Source organism: Lepisosteus platostomus, chromosome 10 (genome assembly GCF_059453375.1).
Source record: "Lepisosteus platostomus isolate fLepPlt1 chromosome 10, fLepPlt1.hap1, whole genome shotgun sequence".
Taxonomy (NCBI): Eukaryota; Metazoa; Chordata; class Actinopteri; order Semionotiformes; family Lepisosteidae; genus Lepisosteus; species Lepisosteus platostomus.
Window position 1 is genome coordinate 51,473,001 of NC_142620.1, and position 17,389 is coordinate 51,490,389.

Below are 17,389 nucleotides of genomic sequence, written 5' to 3' on the forward strand. Positions count from 1 at the left end.
CTGGCCATGAAGGCAGACGTTGATCGTGCCAGGGGAGGAAACAGCACAGCTCTTGCCCTGAAGCAGAAAACATTCAAAAAGCAAAAAAGTAATCAATGGGCGTGTTCATGCCCAAGCAATGTAAAGTAAGACCATTTACTGTGACACAGAGCTCCATTTTCATGCTGCCCCCTGTATAATCCCACCTCCTGCCTCCGGTCTACTGCCTGTCCAGGAGCGAGTGGTACACAGTATCACCAGGCCCCAGTGTCTTCCACTCCTACCTGCGGAAGACAAGCAGAGCTTTGTGTTATTATTGAGAGGGGAGGTGTGTGTGTCACAAGCAAGGCGTACAGTTCCTGCTTTCAGCAGGCTTTATGCAAATCCACCTGCATGTTGATCTTCCTGAGCCGGCTCCAGCGTGCAGGAGTCCACACCTGTGTGTGAGTGTGTGAGTGTGTGAGTGTGTGAGTGTGTGAGTGTGTGAGTGTGTGAGTGTGTGAGTGTGTGAGTGAGTGACAGGCAGTCTGTGTGTGTCTGTGCGCTATCAAAGAAAAATTTCAAGGAAGCAGCCCATTTAAGGTCCTGAAAAAATATCTATAACTGCAGGGAGAGGCGATCCCATATGATTAGTTGTTGTTAGCACGGTTATCATCGTTGTTGCCTGTAAGTTAAATGTCTTTTAAAGCACTGAAAAGGAATTCTACACCTTGTTTCTGGTTTCAAGGATAGCTGTGGTGGGTTCAAATGGAGTTAATGGGCTGAGGATCAGGGTTCAGGATGGGGAGGAGCTGTTGGGAGGTGGAGAGGGTTGAGTGACTATACCCCACCACCACCACCATCATAACGGTACAGCTGACTGTGCCCCCACCCCCCTGATGTGGCACTGTGGCAGTCTGGCACCGGTCACCTGCAAGCCTAGTGACAGTCACATCAGTACCCTGCCTTCAGTACGGCTCTGCTATGCTCCCAGGTTTAAGATAAAGAAGGGTATGACTAAGAACATAAAAAAGGTTCCAAATAAAAGGAGGCCATTTGGCCCATATAGCCAAGAAACCAGGGTACTGGATTCAACAGCGTGGCTGGGCAGCTTGTTCCACACTCCCACCACCCTGTGTGTAAAGACGTACCTCCTTTTCTCATACTAAAATGCACTTCCACATACTTTTTGGATCGGTCCTTGGATCAAATACCAAACAGAACAGATTGGCCTCTTCTCTTTGTAACTTTTCTTATGTTCTTATACATGAGTAACAAGTGTGTGGGTGTGGCTGGGCATGCAGAATTACCCCCAATCCGCCCTGGGAAGTGGGAGAGGGAGGGGCACTTTTCAATGTTACTGGGCTGCAATGCAAAAGCCAGGGTTTTCAACTCAAGGATCAGAAGGGAGCGATCAGGTGTGCCCTCGGGTCACGGGCAGTGTCTTCTTCCTCTGGCTTTTAAAGAACAGCGCTGCTTTCACCAGCTCTCCGGAAAGCATCTTTCCCACCGGTTTTCCTAGAAAGTGCAGCTGTTCCACGATAGCGCAGTTTTGCAGCTGGAATACTTCAGGGTGGTTTCCTCCTCTTGCACATGTAAACGCGTTGGACTTCAAACCCGGCTTATCCCACTGCTGCCCCCATCGTCGGTGACCGATCGAGCTTCGGCTTTGCCTTCCAACACCACAAATCCTGCTGCAGCCGGATTAATGCTGCTGCTGCCACGGCTAATGGTGATAATAATACTAATAATTTCTGTACTGTTTTCCTTCCTGGGGCTCCGCTGGGACGGCCGTGTTGTGCTTTGCAGCAGCTGTGTGCAGGCCTCGCGGTGCGCTTCCTAGTGAAGAGCCAGTCTGGGCTGGGATTACCTTGGGGACGTCTCTTACCCTCCGCTATCTCCTTCTACAGCTGCGGGGGGGGAGAGCCGAGCAGCAACAGCACCATTCCTCTGCTCCCCTGGCCTTTCGTGTGAACAAGAGAGGACAAACTCCAGGTGCTGAAAAGAGCAGGGACGGGGATCAGGATCTCACTGTGTGCAAAATTTGAACCAGTCAAATACTGAAAAATGTAGTACAATTAGTTCCATTAGTACAAGAGCCTGCAGCTCCAAAATCCTGAACTAGGAGGATCACACCGTCATAGAGCAGGAATTTTAGTTCCATCCTTGGAGTAATAAGTGAATCATTTTAATTTTTGGTAAAGGATGCTAAATGCGAAAGATGCACTGGGCCCTTGGCTTGCGCCCGTGTGGTGGTGGTGGCTGTGCTGCGTGTGAGGCCCTCAGCGTCTCGGCCAGCAGAGGGCGCACTGAGGCGCAGCAGGGCTCCGCGCTGCGATGGGGATTCAATGCTTGCCGATACCTGCCGGCCCCGCCAGCACTGCGGCTCTCAGTGCATGACGAGCTGTAAGTGGAAGTGTTACATTCTTCCAGTTAGGCAATATTTAATGTTCTGGTGAGAGCAGCCTGTTGCCGTCAGCCCTCAGCTCCCCTGCCCTGTCTCGCACTGTTAGGGCACCACCTGGTGTGCGGGTTCGGAACTGTACGATAGCTGCCACGCTCCTCCCTGCACGTCCTATTGCCAGAGTTTTCCGTGCATTTTAAAATGCAGGCACGCTGTCCGGGTTTCTGGAAGGAAAGGCAGTTTCTGACCGAATCTGGAGAACACACGCTGCAGTAATGAGATATTAAGAACAATTAGTGAGCTGTGGAGAGGATTCCCAGGAGCAGGCCCTGTTTGGAGTGTTTCTCAGCACTGTGGGAGATGACTTCCTGCTCTGCTGTTTATGAGTCAGACTCGCTCGCGTCTTGGTCTGGGGTCAGGGGTCAGGGCTCTCGGCCAGCAAAGGGGTGTAGGGGGTCAGTGTCCACTCTCTGCCCTCTGGGAGTGCCAGGCTCGCCCTGGGCACAGCAGTGCTCGAGCAAAGCCAGGGAGGAGGCTGGTGTTCAAGCCTCAGTCACAGTACTGTCAGTCAAGCAGGTCAGCCCTGAGCGCAGAGAGCACAGGGCCCAACAGCGTGGTCCTGGTGACTCCCCCCCCACACACACGCACACACACACACCTGCTCCTGCCCTCAGTGACACAATCAAACCCTCCATTGACCTAATCATAATAATCAGATGAATTAAAACTGCTTGTTCCCAGCTCTTCAACATGTTGGAGGTTTACCCACTGTGTTTTTTAAGTGAAATAAAACCCCGAACTGGTGACTAGAAACCAAACGCAAATATTCGCAAGAGGATCAAGTACGGCTTCAGTTATCTAATGAAGACGGGATGGGGTGAATACCAGGACTGGGAACCCCTGCCCAGCAGTAGGACAGGCGGCTAGACTGGCACAGCATCAAGACTGTCACAGCCCCCTTCATTGTGAACAAGCAGAGGGGTGCTTCTCCAGTCAGCCCATCAATGGTTTTTCAATGAGTAGGGCTTTCGAAAACAAAAAAATGAATGGTAAGAAAGCCCAATTTACAAGGTGGGGAAAATTTCGGCACACTTTGTGGTGGGTCGTGTACCAATTGAGACCATGAACTTAACAGGACAAGACACCCGGTCAGAGAGGTCGTGTGGGAACAGCGAAGTCCTTCAGCTTGAAAAACAAATCCTTGAAACCAGAGTCCTTCCTCCTGGGAAAAGGAGACTCTGCTCTACACACGCTCATGATTTTGAAACTGCCCCTCTGTCCACACTGTGCTCCACAACCCGATTCCCCTCCCCGCTGACCACTGGTGTTTAACCCACGGCGTCTCCTCCTCTGCAGTTTAATATTTCAGATTTCTCCTCTTCTCCTCTTTCCAATGCCCTGCAGCTACATGTGACACTGACAGAAGCGTGGCACCCTATGAAAAATGTATGCTTAGAATCCTGCCATCGAGTGTGGGAATTTCCTGCATCTTGTGGAGTTCGGGGTTTTCCTCTACACTACGTACACTATTATACTCTGCAGTGGAAATGGAATTACTGTCCTGTGCTAGTGAAGAGGACAAACAAGAGGGGGCTGTTTGACTCGTCACACTAATTGTATGACTCTTAGTTTATAGTGCAGAATATATACTAATATACTAGAAATGAATGGCATTGACTGAGATGTCTTTTGTCTGCTTAATTTAGTGATGGTGCTTTAAGGACTGATGGATTTTTTACAGGTCCATCAGTGAATGTAAGGTTTATCTTAACCTTTAAAAGAAGCACTCCCTGTCGAAGGCTTTTTAAGAGAAACAGAGGCTAATGGCTACAGCCAAGATCCTTTCTAATACGGTCGCTCGTATCCAGACAGCCATGGAACGGCTGCTGTCCGGATGTTCCGGCCATCGATACCGGTCGTTGTGTTTAATGACTCAGTCCGGGCGGAGCTGGTCTTCTTCTCTTTCAGGGTCTTTTTCGAACGGCTTCTCTGTGTTTTACCATGTTCTGTGTGTGTTTTCTTCACAGGCTCTCCCACATTATCGTTTGTTTCTTTGCGATAGTCGGTAATAGAGCAGTCAGCATGGATTATCTGGCTCGTACACATGGAAAAGCGGGACACATTGGGCAGGACATCCAGGTTTGTTGGAAAATGGATTAATTGGACAGCACTTAGTTCACAAAAAGCAGTGAAGATTTAAAGCGTTTGGTAAGTTTGTCTGAGACTCCGAGTGAGATTTCTAGTATTTTATTAACTGCTCTTTTGAAAGCATTTGTTGACAATCAAGGCAAGAAACACACTTTGAAATCAGGGCTTCCAAACCTAGTTTTCTCTGTTTTTTTAAGAAGACTGAAATCTCAGTTTTAAAATTGATCCCTTATTTTGCCTCATACTTTGCTTAATTCCACCTTTTAAGCCTTTCTAAGCTCCCAAATAGGTGAAGATCTCGTGGTCACGTCACCGCAATGCATTATGGGACATATGAAATCTGCCGTTTTCTTGCAGGGGAGCTGAAATTCAAAGATCCAGTTAAGAAAATGATTGGCTTGACTGAGTAACTGAGAGCTCAACAAGAGCCCAAACCAGAAGACTCTGAAGTTCTCAGAGGTCAGGCTAGGGAGACCTGAGTGCAGTCGGCATTGTACAGACAATATCGGGTCACCACTGAGTCTTCCTGAGTCCTTGTGACAAAACCTCCTGTATAAAAATAACGCAATCATTTTTGCTAGGTTATCCCTAAATGTTATTTTTGTCTGCACACCTATAACATGCCTCACACACAAGGGGTAGGAGTCACTCAGCACTCTGTTTGAGAGGTCGTCCAGGAGTCTCCGAGGTACTGTAAAGTGCGAGGGTGTGCGCGCCGTGTGGGGGTGTCTGCGCACTAATGGAAGAGCTAATGGCACTGGACTATTAGTGTAGGAAAGACCCAGGACTCAGCTGATGGCCCAGAGACAGCTGGCCTAATGAGGCTGTCCGGCCATGGGCTTTAATGGAGGAAGGGCAATCAGAGCTTGGGAAAGGCTGGGTTAAACAGAGAAGAGAGAGGGGGAGGGGGGGAATAGAAATTAAAACAACTAACGAGAAAGAGCGAGGGCTTCAGCCTGGTTCACAGTGTACCGCTGAAACACCTGCCAAGACTCTGAACTAAAGAAGGCAGAGGCCTGGGCCTGTCTGAGGGACCACACAGGCTCCCTTCCTTTGAAAGAACATAGGAAAGTCCAGCTCATGGAGACGGCACCTCTGTCCTTATTCGGTAGGATGTGGGCCTGATCCCTTTGCACTCTAGAGGGAACTAAAAACTATTTTCAAGTGTAGTTAGAGGAGAAGGACGTCCAGAACTAGTTGAGTTGCCCTTCGTTCAAGCAGGTTAGCTAAGGTGCATAGAGCAGTCCACTGTCCAGTGTCACGACCCACACAGTAAGAGATACTTTACTAATGGTTTCCTACATTAGTATGGGGTGCAGAAGGATCTGTTAGGCTAAACAATCCCTTGTCCTTAAAACTGTTCTATTCTCATTAGGGAAAGCATGCTGAGTTCCATAAAGTGTGGCAGAATCATGAGGCTCCGAGGTGGTGTGTCTGCCCTGATTTGCACCGCGCCGTACCTGGAGAAACAGCGCCTGCTCTCTCACACAGAGGCAAGGGCACACCTGACACCCGAGTCAGAGAAGCCCGGCGTCTCGTTACCGAGAAAAACAAACAGCCACACGCACAAACAGCATGAAATATTCAGAGGGGCAGTTCGAGACCTGCCTGGACAGTCCGGGGTCTGTGTGACAGTCCTCCAGGGAGACTCCAGCCCTGATTCCCAGAAGCCCAATCACAAGGACAGCGGAAGGCGGTGGAGTCGGTGTCGCAGCGCGTGCTCTGCGGGAACGGTCAGGCATTAACATCCCCCCTCCACACCCCAGGCCACCAGGGCATTTCCTGGACTGTGACATGAGGAGGTCCTGCATCTGGCATGCCTGAGTGAAGGGACTGAATGAAGGACTCTACAGACTGTAGACTCTCTCGTAGGCTCGTCTCCCGATCACAGGTGAAGGCCTTCCACTGCTAGGCAGTTCTGACAGGGTGATTCACCCTTCTTTCTTTCTTCTGCATTAGTCTAGCAGTGCAAACTGTGGTGAAATTCACCGCTCGGTGTCTGACTGGAAGGCGTTACAAGGGGTGATCGGCTCAGCCCAGTTCATCGCTGAAGTACAGCCCCCCTCTATCGTTGACATTTTTACAGCTCGCTATCTCAGGAAGGCTGGAAGTATTGCTTAGGGTACCAATCATCCTGGTTCCTCACTTTTCTCCCCCCTTCCCCCTGGTAAGCGTTATAGGAGCATAAAGGCAGGAACTTCCAGATTCAGAGACAGTTTCTTCCCACAAGCTGCTAGATAACTGAACTCTACCCCTACCACTGACTCACACTTTTTTTTTCTCACACTGCTTCTCTGACTTTTTTTAAGTTGTATGTTATGTAATTTGTTGCTGTTCTGTGTTTATGTTTTTGGCGATTCCTTTAATGTCTTTGTATTGGAGCACACATGCAAATAAGCATCTGACAAATAAACTGAACTGAACTGCACTGCCTGCAGGTCATTTGATTTGAAGTGAAGGTTAGACGTGAATACAAGTTCATAGAAAGGGGCAGTTTACCCAGAGGGTTGTAGGAGCATGGAACAAGCTGCACGGCCATGTTTTTGGAGTGCTATCTATGTACTGCTACTTGGCTTCTGTCAAGTAACAGCTAGATGAGACCCTCAGATCAATTAGCAACCGAATGGGCTTGATGGACTGAATGGCGACACTGAGTGCTTTGTAACCTTTCTTACGTTCTTATGCAATGGAGGTGTGTGTTTGTGTTCCATCAGTCCACTGTTTAGAGCCTGTTAGACATAATTCAGCAGTTCGGGGAGGATACTATTCTAGTCTTCTATCTATTGAAATCTGAGGCACTGTAATGTGGTGTTATTTTTAGCCTGCAATGACAGAGTCCCGGGGGTCTCATGCGAGAATGAAACTGAGCCACTGGCCCATAGCCTAGCCTTCCTCTCTCTCTGGGCCCTCTCTCCTCTCTGAGGGTCTTTTTACTGTCTCTCGTTTTGAGAACATCAGGTGCTAATTAGCTGTTATCATTTGCCCTTGATTAAAAGTGGCTGCTTTCCAATTAGGCAGCCGGTCTGTGCTGGGCTCCTGTTTGTTGGCTGGTAATTCAACTCTGGGCACCGCTGCCCCCTGGTGGGCTCTGGTGCTGGAGCAGGTACAGAGGGTTGGGTGCAGGGCAGACAAGGTGGAAGGCAGAGCACAGTCTTGTTCATTTCTTCACAAGTATCAGAGTGATTCTTTGGGGGTGGGGGTTAAAGGGGTGGGATTTTTGGGGTCGGGGGTGCAAATTCTCCCCCAGTGACAAACTGGTCTGGACCAGAGCAGGGATGTGGGTATGTGTTGGCCAATCCTTGAGTTTGCATGAAGCCACATGTGACTGGAGCGCTGCAGACACGAGAAGAGAGGTGCAGAGGTCCCTGCCAGCCTCTGTTTCAGCACACACCCAGGGACGGTCTGGGGAGAGAGTGTTGCAGCCTGGCCCTTTTTCACACAATAACACACCAAAACCACAATCAGCAGCCTGGTGTGCATGGGGGATGTTTGATCTAACCACCCCCCTCCCAAAATACCCCAGCCCCCCCACCCCAGGGGGTCTGGCAAGGGTTCATGGTGCTGCGTGTGGAAGGAGCGGGGGGGAGGAATCGCTGTCTCCCTGAGCTGTCTTGATAATCAGAAATGGCTAATGACCCCTCCAGAGAGACACTTTCTAATCTGCCCTCCCTCCTGGGAGACCCCAGCACACACACACAGCCCGGGCTGTGTGTGGAAACACCTCGTTATGGCCTGGCGCTCTGCTGGCAAACACAGGTTAATCACTCGAACCACAGCGGCTCTGCGCTTGTTAGATCGCTCTGCGGTTTGTGATAATGCGAACATAATGACACACGCAGCACCCCGCGCCCACCCCCCACCCCCCCCCCCGAACTCCTTCATTCCACAGGTACGTGAGCTGAAGAGCGCAGGTGAGCAGGCAGCGAGAGGCACATGCGATATAGGCCGGTAGGCACATCTACAGACAGAAGAACAGGTAGGTATATGTGGACGTGTTAATAAGACTGAATGAGGTGCATAAAAATCTAAACTAACGAAATTAAAAACCATGACATCGCCGTTACAATTGCTGCCTTGCAGTGCTGGGGGCCTGGGTTTGATTTCTGGGGTACTATCTGTGTAGAGTTTGCATGTGTTGCATGGGCTTCATCCCCATCAAAAGACATGCTTGTGCTGTGAGAGTGTGTTTGTGTCAGAGTGTGTGTGTGTGTGTGTGTGTGTGTGTGTGTGTGTGTGTGTGTGTGTGTGTGTGTGTGTGTGTGTGTGTGTGTGTGCACCCTGAACTGGATAAGCAGTCACCGAAAGTAATGTAATCTGATGTGCTGAAAATAAAGACAAGCGATGTTACAAATGAGAGTAGCCCCTCTTGCCCAGGTAACTTGTTTGTTTGCTTGTCCCCATCCAGCCATTTTTTTAACGAATCCCAGGGTATTGGCTTCAACACTGTGGCTGGGTTCCTCGTTCCCAGCTCCCGCTGCTCTTTGTGTAAAGGTGTTAGTTCCCTTTGGTTTACCTTGTGCCCTGCGGTGCTGAAGAAGGATGGAGCACTAGACAGGCAGACAGCGCTGCTGATGTGGGGTTCACGCGCAGGGCTGTGGGAGTAGCAGCGAATCTGAGCTGGGGTGCTGTGTTGTAGGGTCCCCAGTTTCCTCGGCCTGTCTGCCCCTCACCTGCCCAGCCCCCTGCCAGGGTCCCCCCGGGGGCGAGGGTGGGGGGGGGTCAGACAGTGATGGCGGGGAGGACACATGCCAGCACAGCGGACAGATATGGAAAGTGAGAGCAGATTTTTCAAAATTATCAGTTTAACAAGCCGGAACGTCAGCTAGTCAATAGCCCATCGGCAGAGGGGAGGGGGGGTGACGGGCTGACAGGGGCTCTGCAGCCCCCCAGGACCCCCGCCTCTGGCCCTGGGACGGCCCGAGAGACGCCCCGTCACGACACGGGACACCTCCCTAATTGGGAGTCTGTGCTGCCTGTCGGTGAGGACTAATGCATGGGGGGACAAGGATCGGTGCTGACAGGAGCTGGGAGGGAAGGACCCTCTCTCTCTCTCTCTCTCTCTCTCTCTCTCTCTCTCTCTCTGTGTTTTCCATCCTACCTTTCCACCAGGACTGAGGGCCACTTCACCCATCTCATGCATCCGAGGTGTGATCTGTGTTCAACAGCACAAACAGCTTCAGCCCCAGAGGCAGCGGGGAAATACCAGGGCAGAGCAAGAGAGACCAGCTCCTGGCTGGAGACCCACACTCATGGATAAGAAAATCACTGGACCTTTTAAGCAATACCGTTGTTCATTTACCTTCGGTAAACTACTTCCTCAGAAAAGCACTCGTACATGCAGTAAATACATTTCTCGTTATGTCTTTTTCAGTGTGGTGCACGTGTTGGGCTTGACTGTGGGGCCCTTAGTCTATTACAAGACTCGCCGCTCTGCAAAGTATCCACTAGGTGGAGCTGTGGCGTTTGTGGGACCTGTGGTTGGAGCCGCGCTCGCCTTGGTTGGTTGGGACGATTTGCTGTGGTTTGCTGCCCTCGTGAGGCCCGCGTCATTCACTGCAAGTTAATGTACATACCAGAAGAAATGCGCTGTACCTCCAGTTGCGGAGAACAGGCTGAAGTGTCAGGGTATTATAAGCGTTAGAGAGTTAAGAATTGACTCTGAAACCTTTTCAGTCCTGTTCAACGAACCACTGGACAAAATGGATGATTGCTTTACAATTAGTAATGTTCCAATATTTAATGTAAGTCAGAGATTTCCAGCCCCATCACCAGTTTCTGAAGTTATTAGAACATTTTTACTGTGTGCAATAAGACGATGATATTTTAAAACAACCAGTGACTATTCGGAACAAATAACTGCAGTGCTCCTCAGCCTCCAAGGACAAGAGTTCCCTTACTTGAGTACCTGATGGGTTTCCTCCACACGGGCCCAAACTTCAGGAGCAGGTGAACTGCACTGTAACACTGACTGGACAGGGGTGCTCTTCTCAGCGTCTGTTACTGACCAGGGACAGTGTTTACCGTCTCATCTGGGAGCAGCTCAGGGCTCAGAACTGGGAGGCTGTGGGTCTGAATCCCAGCTGAGCTGCTGTTGCTGTACTCAGCGGGAGGCTGCTTCACGCGGACTGCTCCAGGAATATGCCTGGCTGAAAAACCGGGAACAGATGTGAATGGCTTTGGATAAAAGCATCAGCTAAACAGGTCTGTATTCAGAATAGCTCCAGGGACCTGGCTGGTCACAGGGCTGACGGAGCAGAGCACAGGAAGGACAGCCTGCGGCTTTATCATCACAAAGCAGGAGACAGTCCTGGCCCTGTGTCCTGAAATAAATCTGTTCACAGCCATCGTGATTTCACAGGTAGGTTTTAAGAACTTCCATCTTTTTCATATGACCACTATTATGTATTTCTTGTTTTCAACTAAATGACATGAATATATATATGCATGTTTTTTCCTCATGAATACTGGACAATTTCTTCATCTGTGCAGGTTAACTAGCACCGTATTCTGTATGTAGGAGACACAGAGCAGCGCTGGCCTCAGCGATCTGCAACAGGTTGCCTCAGCACTGTCTCAGGGCCAGGTGCAGCACAGGAAAGCCACTGCCTGCAACGGCACTCCGCTCATCAGTCAACGCAGAGGGGCAGATACGCGCCAGGGTGTCAGCAGGGTGGCGCAGTGCAGACTGGCGCGCACTGACCTTGCAGAGGTCGTGGTATCACTGCAGCACAGGGGTCTGTTAGCGGTGGTTAGGAACCGTCAGCAAAGACCTTTCTGAGTGCTGAAAGGCTCCTCACTCAACGCGGCAGACACTGCATGGCTTGTGGAGACTTATACTACTATGCCTGTTTGTCAGTATGGGAGGTATTAAGGGAAGAAACAATGTGTTCCTTTTTTCCCATAAAATGCAAGGTAAAGACTATTTCACACTGACGATGACACTCTCACAAGATATAATATGCCAAAGCTTTCTTACTAGTATCTTGAGAAAGCCCTGCCCCTGTACAGAGATTCCAGACTGGTGGAAATGATTTATGGCTGATGTGTTAATAATAATAAACAACTTCCTTTTATATAGCGCCTTTAAAGGTGGTTTCTCACAGCGCTTAACAGAACAACAACAACAAACACAGTCTCCAGACGAGAAAGTAAGAAGTCATAGTCAACAGTGTGGAAAGCAGCACTGAGATCAAGAAGAATGAGGATAGAGAGAGAACCAGAATCAGAAGCTATGAGAAGATCGTTGGTGACTTTGACCAGGGCAGGTTCTGTGCTGTAAAGTTGTCAGAAGCCAGACTGGAGGGGTTCGAAAATGTTATTTGCAATCAGGTGATAATTGAACTGGATTGTCACAGCACGGTCTAGAATTTTTGCAAGAAAGGGTAAACTGGAGATGGGGTGAAAATTGTTTCGATTGTCCAGAGCCATGTTTGGCTTTTTTGGCAGGGGGTAAGGGCAGCAGTTTTGAGGACCGTTGATACACCAGCAGTGCTCAAGAATTCACTTATTCTAATGGGGACAAGAGGGCAGAGAGAAGTGAAATGGGACTGGAATTCAGTGGTGGGGAAGGCTGTTAAGTGGAGGGACCCTGGGGAAGGGGGTGCTGCCCCTCGGCCGCGGGAATTTCTGCTGGAGACACACGATCGCCTCTGGGCGGGGGCCTGGGAGACAGCGGACAGAGCAGCAGTGTGCACAGCTTGGCAGGGCCGAGAGGCCGCGAGGCTGTCTGTGCCAGGCTGATGGGCCGGGCCTGTGCCACACACAGCAGCCATTGTCTACAACACCCCTCCGAACAGCGCCGGCGTCTAGGCTGGGCATCTTGTCCTGTACGTTTTAATAATACCAGGTATACAATGCATGAATGTACTAAGGTGATAGCCGGTAGAGACCTGTGAACGGCCTCTGTGCATGCCCGGCGGGAGGAACACGGACACTATTGTGAGATCAGGGATAGCAGACGGGGGAAGGGGAGGGGGAGTCGCACCGACTGCCCGCAGTGATCGACACGAGCAGGCAGGGCTGTGCCAGAGAGGCTTCGGTCTCCCTCCCGGCCCTTCCTGGCTGTCGCCCCTCCTGTTTTCCACACCTGCACTGGCACAATCTGCGCAGCAAGCCGACCGCTGGGAATGTGATCGGCTGGTCACCTGCGATGAAGCAGGCGCTGCTTTTTTTTTCATTCTCAGTGCAGGCTCAGCACAGCAGCTTGGCGGACAGCAGCGCTGATGTAACTGCACTGACTGCACACGAACAGGCTCCCTGCACGCAGCAGGGCAGGGCAGCTCCCCTGAGTGGGCCTTCAGTCGCACTCTCACTGCAGCTGCCTGCTAGGCTGGTTATCCAGATGTGCTGGTTGTGCTCCCTGAGGTTTCTGGGTAATCCCTGGCATGGACACTTGTTTTTCTCCCACATGTCCCTGCCTGTTAGCCAATAAAAGGTCATGTCGCGTGTTTTCTCAATTGAAAACAACGTTCGTTGCCTGACTGAGCGACTCACGGTTCCGCCTGACGCCTAGTGTGGCTATATTGATTTTAGGACGTGATTGGATTTTAAGATTGTCCTTTTATCGACAGTCATAAAAGTTTCAATTAAACGCGCACATTGTAACTTGTTTACTGCGTGTCGCGAACGTTTAACAGGTTCCTTTCCATCAGCGTTTCAGATCCCAATCAGGTTGCGTGACTTCAATGGATTGTACGATAAATTCGCTCTCAACAGAATAAGATTAGGAAACAGAGGCACAGTAAACAGAAAACTGAATCAGTACACATATATAGCGTGTGTTCAGTTTTATCTTTTATCCACTTGCCTGTTAACAGAATTTATTTAATTTTTCCTCTTCCCGTATTAATTTACAAGGTAATGAAGACTATTAATTAAAGTGGTATGTGTTTTTTTTTGTATATGCTTTACTTTGTGAAGCGCACGGGTAAGTGGATATCCGTTAAGTCGGCTTAAATGTTAAATATATTTAAATGTTTAAATATGTGCGTAAATAAGGGTATGACAAACACATCCGGTTGATCTGGGGTCATTTGGCAAACCGGTGTATAAAATAGAAACTACTTACCACACGCTACAAGCAAAACGTGCCGGCTCGTGACTAGAGCGCCTCAGTCTGCAGACTCGGGTAGCCAGCGTCGCTCTGCGCTCACACCGGAAATCTGTCGAGGCTCAGACCATGCAAACGGTCCTGTTTTTGTGCACATTGCTGGTTTTGGCGAAGGGTCTGCAGTGTCGTCGTTAACATTGATCATCACTGTCAACACTGCCAGAAACCAATCTTCAGTAAGTAGTGGATCACTTTTAAAAGCATAAGATCTCATGCATTATTTTTTTTTTAATTGGAAAATATATTTAGTGCGGGTGGCTTCATTGTTTCCTGAACTGATATAATCCGGGGGCCCTTTGTTATCGCTGTACTTGTAAAATGGAAAAGTACTGGGAGAAACCGAAAACGTGAGGATTCTTGGAGGAGGAAGGACAGTGTGTTCCTTCCTTCACAGCAGCGCACATCCACAATATTTGTGTTGGCCGGGGGCACCGCAGGGCTGTTGGCGCCGTGTGTGATCGTGTGCTAAAAACATCCTCACTGGCAGCCCTGCACAACTGCCCTGGGGCGCCATGCAGTCACACAAGCCAGCGGGCGGGGTCAGGGACTGGCAGGCAGGCAGGCGGAGTGTGAGGGATGGGCACCCAGGGCTGCTCCAGGGGTGGCGTATAAATGGCCGACCCTGCGCTCTGACCCCCAGCTTCTCTCTCCCCGTCTGTGTCTGTGTATCTCATGGAGATCAAGTTGGAGTATATGGAAAGACAAATTCCTAATGCAAGAATTTGTATTATGGCCATTAAAGTGATCTTCTCTTCTGTGTGCTCCCTGCCTGCTAGGCTTCTAGACCTGGCCAGCCCCCCCACAGACTTCCCAGCTGGTAGCCAGGAGGAGATCAACCGCTGTATACAGCCCAACGCCAGCACCTGTGCTCTAGACTGGGCTGTCCTCGTGGCTTGGGCTCTGGAGCCACGTTCTTGGACCTGCGTCCTGGGACACCTCCTGCATCCTCAGGCTTGCTCCCTGTCTGTGCCAATCGGGAGCCTGATTGGCCTTATCATCTCATTGAGAAGAGTTTCGCCACTTCCCAACAAGACTGCAGAACATGAAATCAAGTGCACACTTCAGATCATCAGCTGGGGAAAAGAAAATGACAAGACCCAGGTGATCGGCAGAGATCCCAGTAGCCCCCCGGGGGGAGAGGACAAGGCAGCAGAGGGACCAGAGCTCCAGGGAGTCACAGTCGGGCCTGGGTGACCAGGGCTCAGGCATGCGAGAGCAGCAGTGTGCCGTTAAGCCAATGAGAATCCTCCGTACTCAATGCTCATGACCTCTGACCTCCCTCTGCATGATTACTGCAGGGAGAGAGGTGGGGTGAGTGCCCATCAAACCCCACGGTCTGCTCCACATACTGATCCCACTGGTAACAATGAAATGGGCATGGCGATAGTGATAATGGATATTTTGTCTTCTGGTTGACACCAGTTCTCTGCCTTCCTACCTTGGAGTAAGTTTGCCTGGTCTTCCTGTCTTTAAACCAGGAAGCTCAAGGGTCAGCTCTCTGCAGCGAGTAGCCCACAAGCAAGAGACTTTTAAAGGCGCTGTAGTCAGTACTTTTACACATACAGTATACAAACCTGTATAAGATTAAGGGTTACCTTTGAAGGGCTTAATTTTGGAAGATAAGGTCATGTGTTTATGAACATAGGCATAGAGAGGTTAGAGGGTTTTTGTTTTTTTTTAATGGTATGGTTGACAAGACCTGCCCTTTGTAAGTGTGGATTAGCCCTTTTAAAAGCTTTGGTTAGAGCAGTTATTGGCGAATAATTTAGACTGTCCTGTGACACACAGTCCAGGAGGTGTGTGAGGAGCCTGAAATCAGGACTGCTCTCTCACAGCAGGATCTGAAGGCTTGTCTGCCAGGGGTGTGTACATCTGTAAGAGAAAGCAGGAGGCTCAGGGCGTATAGCGTAACCTGCACGTCTCTACCGTGCTCGGTCACGTGAAAACAGTGCTGCAGTCAGTAACTGTGTCATTATGAGCCAATTAACTGAGTTCTGTGAATGCAGAAATGTAGAAATGCAAACTTCGAACTGCAGTAAACCCACTGGCTTCCCATTTATAGCTTTTTTTTTTCTGGGAAAAATGGGAGGAATCTTTTTTTTTATTATTTTATCCGTAAGCGCTTGACCGGGTCGGTGTTCTGCGTTCCGGGCTCGGGTCGTGGCGAAGTTTTGGCTCTTCCGCGAGCAAATAAATAAAACCGCCCTTTGCCGTCTCTTGACGTGCAGTCCATGCCTTCCCATCTCTCTCTTTCGGTTTTCCCCGACCGGAAAGATGAGCCGCGTGGTATTATTTATGAGGGGAGCCTCGTTGTTGCTCAAGCCTCCGCCGGCGAGGAAACACCATCGCTTCCTCATTGAACCGGCACAATAGGCTCCTGAAATTCCATATGTCACTCGCTGACACCTAACAGCGCAGCAGATTAGCCGAGAGCGGGTACAGACTGCCCGCCGCTACGTCTACAAACCGGGTCTTTTTGCTACAGAGCTGCGCGTAGTGCTACTGGCACGCAGGTCACATCTGTCTGATTTCCCCCGCAGAGATTTAGGGACCTGGTCAGGGGCCGGTGAAGTGGTGACTGGCTGTTAACGGGTTGACGGCTAAAGCCTAGAATGATTACCAATTACAGGCCCTGATCTGCGCCATGATTTACAATTCGCGCCCTGTCGCCGCGCACCCGAAATCCGCCAGCGCGGTCGTGTTCCGGCCTTCCGTCTCCCAGGCTGGAAGAGCGAGGGGGATCTCTCGGGGTTCAAGCGGCGTGCCCTCATCGGAGGCCACCTCCACACCACAAAGACTCCGCAGGCGTCCAAGAGACGGGCTATGGGAGGCCCGGAGACTGCGGTAGGGGAAGGCATGCCCATAGATTATAACGGGAGAGAAGGGATATCAGCTCGTAGACTTTAATCCCCAGTTGTAATTATTAAACCATAAATGCCTTTGCTTGTACTGTATCCTACTGTACACACTAATGTACACAGTGGTGAGTTGGCTCTGTGGTTAAGGATCTGCGCCTGTGGCTGGCAGGTTGCCGGTTCATATCCTGCAGCCGGCAGAGGAATCCTACTCCATTGGACCCCTGAGCAAGGCCCTGAACCCCAGCTGCTCCAGGGGCGTCGTATAAATGGCTGACCCTGCGTTCTGACCCCCAGCTTCTCTCCCTGTCTGTGTGTCTCATGGAGAGCAAGCTGGGGTCTGCGAAAAGACAAGTTCCTAATGCAAGAAATTGTATATGGCCAATAAAGTGATCTTATCTTATCTTTTAACCTGGCCCGCTGTGTTTACTGTTGCTCTCTGCTTGGTTTTGTCACGGATGTCAGAAGGGACGAACCGTGGAGAGGCAGGAGAGTGGAAAAAGACCCTCTGTGTGGCGACAGGACGGGGGTTAGCCCAGGCTCAGCATTGACGAACGTATGTCCTGAGACCCTCCTAGCACCAGGTCGCCCCAGTCTCTATATGACTCCTGAACTGCTGGGCCCGGGCTAACCCCCTTTCCGACATCCTTGATAGGTTCGCTTCAAGTAAGGATCTCTGTAGTGCCGCCGGACACGTACAGTAACTGATGGTCATCTGGGAACGACCAGTCCCGAGGCATAAGCCAGCAGCCATATCACCCTGCAACTGGCAGCCCCACTGAAGCTCAGCAGGTGGGAGCCTGGTCAGTACCTGGATGGGAGACCTCCTGGGAAAAACTAAGGTTGCTGCTGGAAGAGGTGTTAGTGGGGCCAGCAGGGGGCGCTCACCCTGCGGTCCATGTGGGTCCGAATGCC

At 50.5% G+C, this 17,389-nt stretch overlaps 1 long non-coding RNA gene across 1 annotated transcript; it reads left to right on the forward strand.

Annotated features, from left to right (window-relative positions):
* The first annotated feature begins 13,047 nt into the window (after nucleotides 1–13,047).
* On the forward strand, nucleotides 13,048–16,885 carry LOC148653955 (uncharacterized). Its single transcript, XR_015924891.1, has 2 exons — nucleotides 13,048–13,795; nucleotides 14,396–16,885. It is a non-coding gene; the product is annotated as an uncharacterized LOC148653955 (long non-coding RNA).
* Nucleotides 16,886–17,389: the final 504 nt, after the last annotated feature.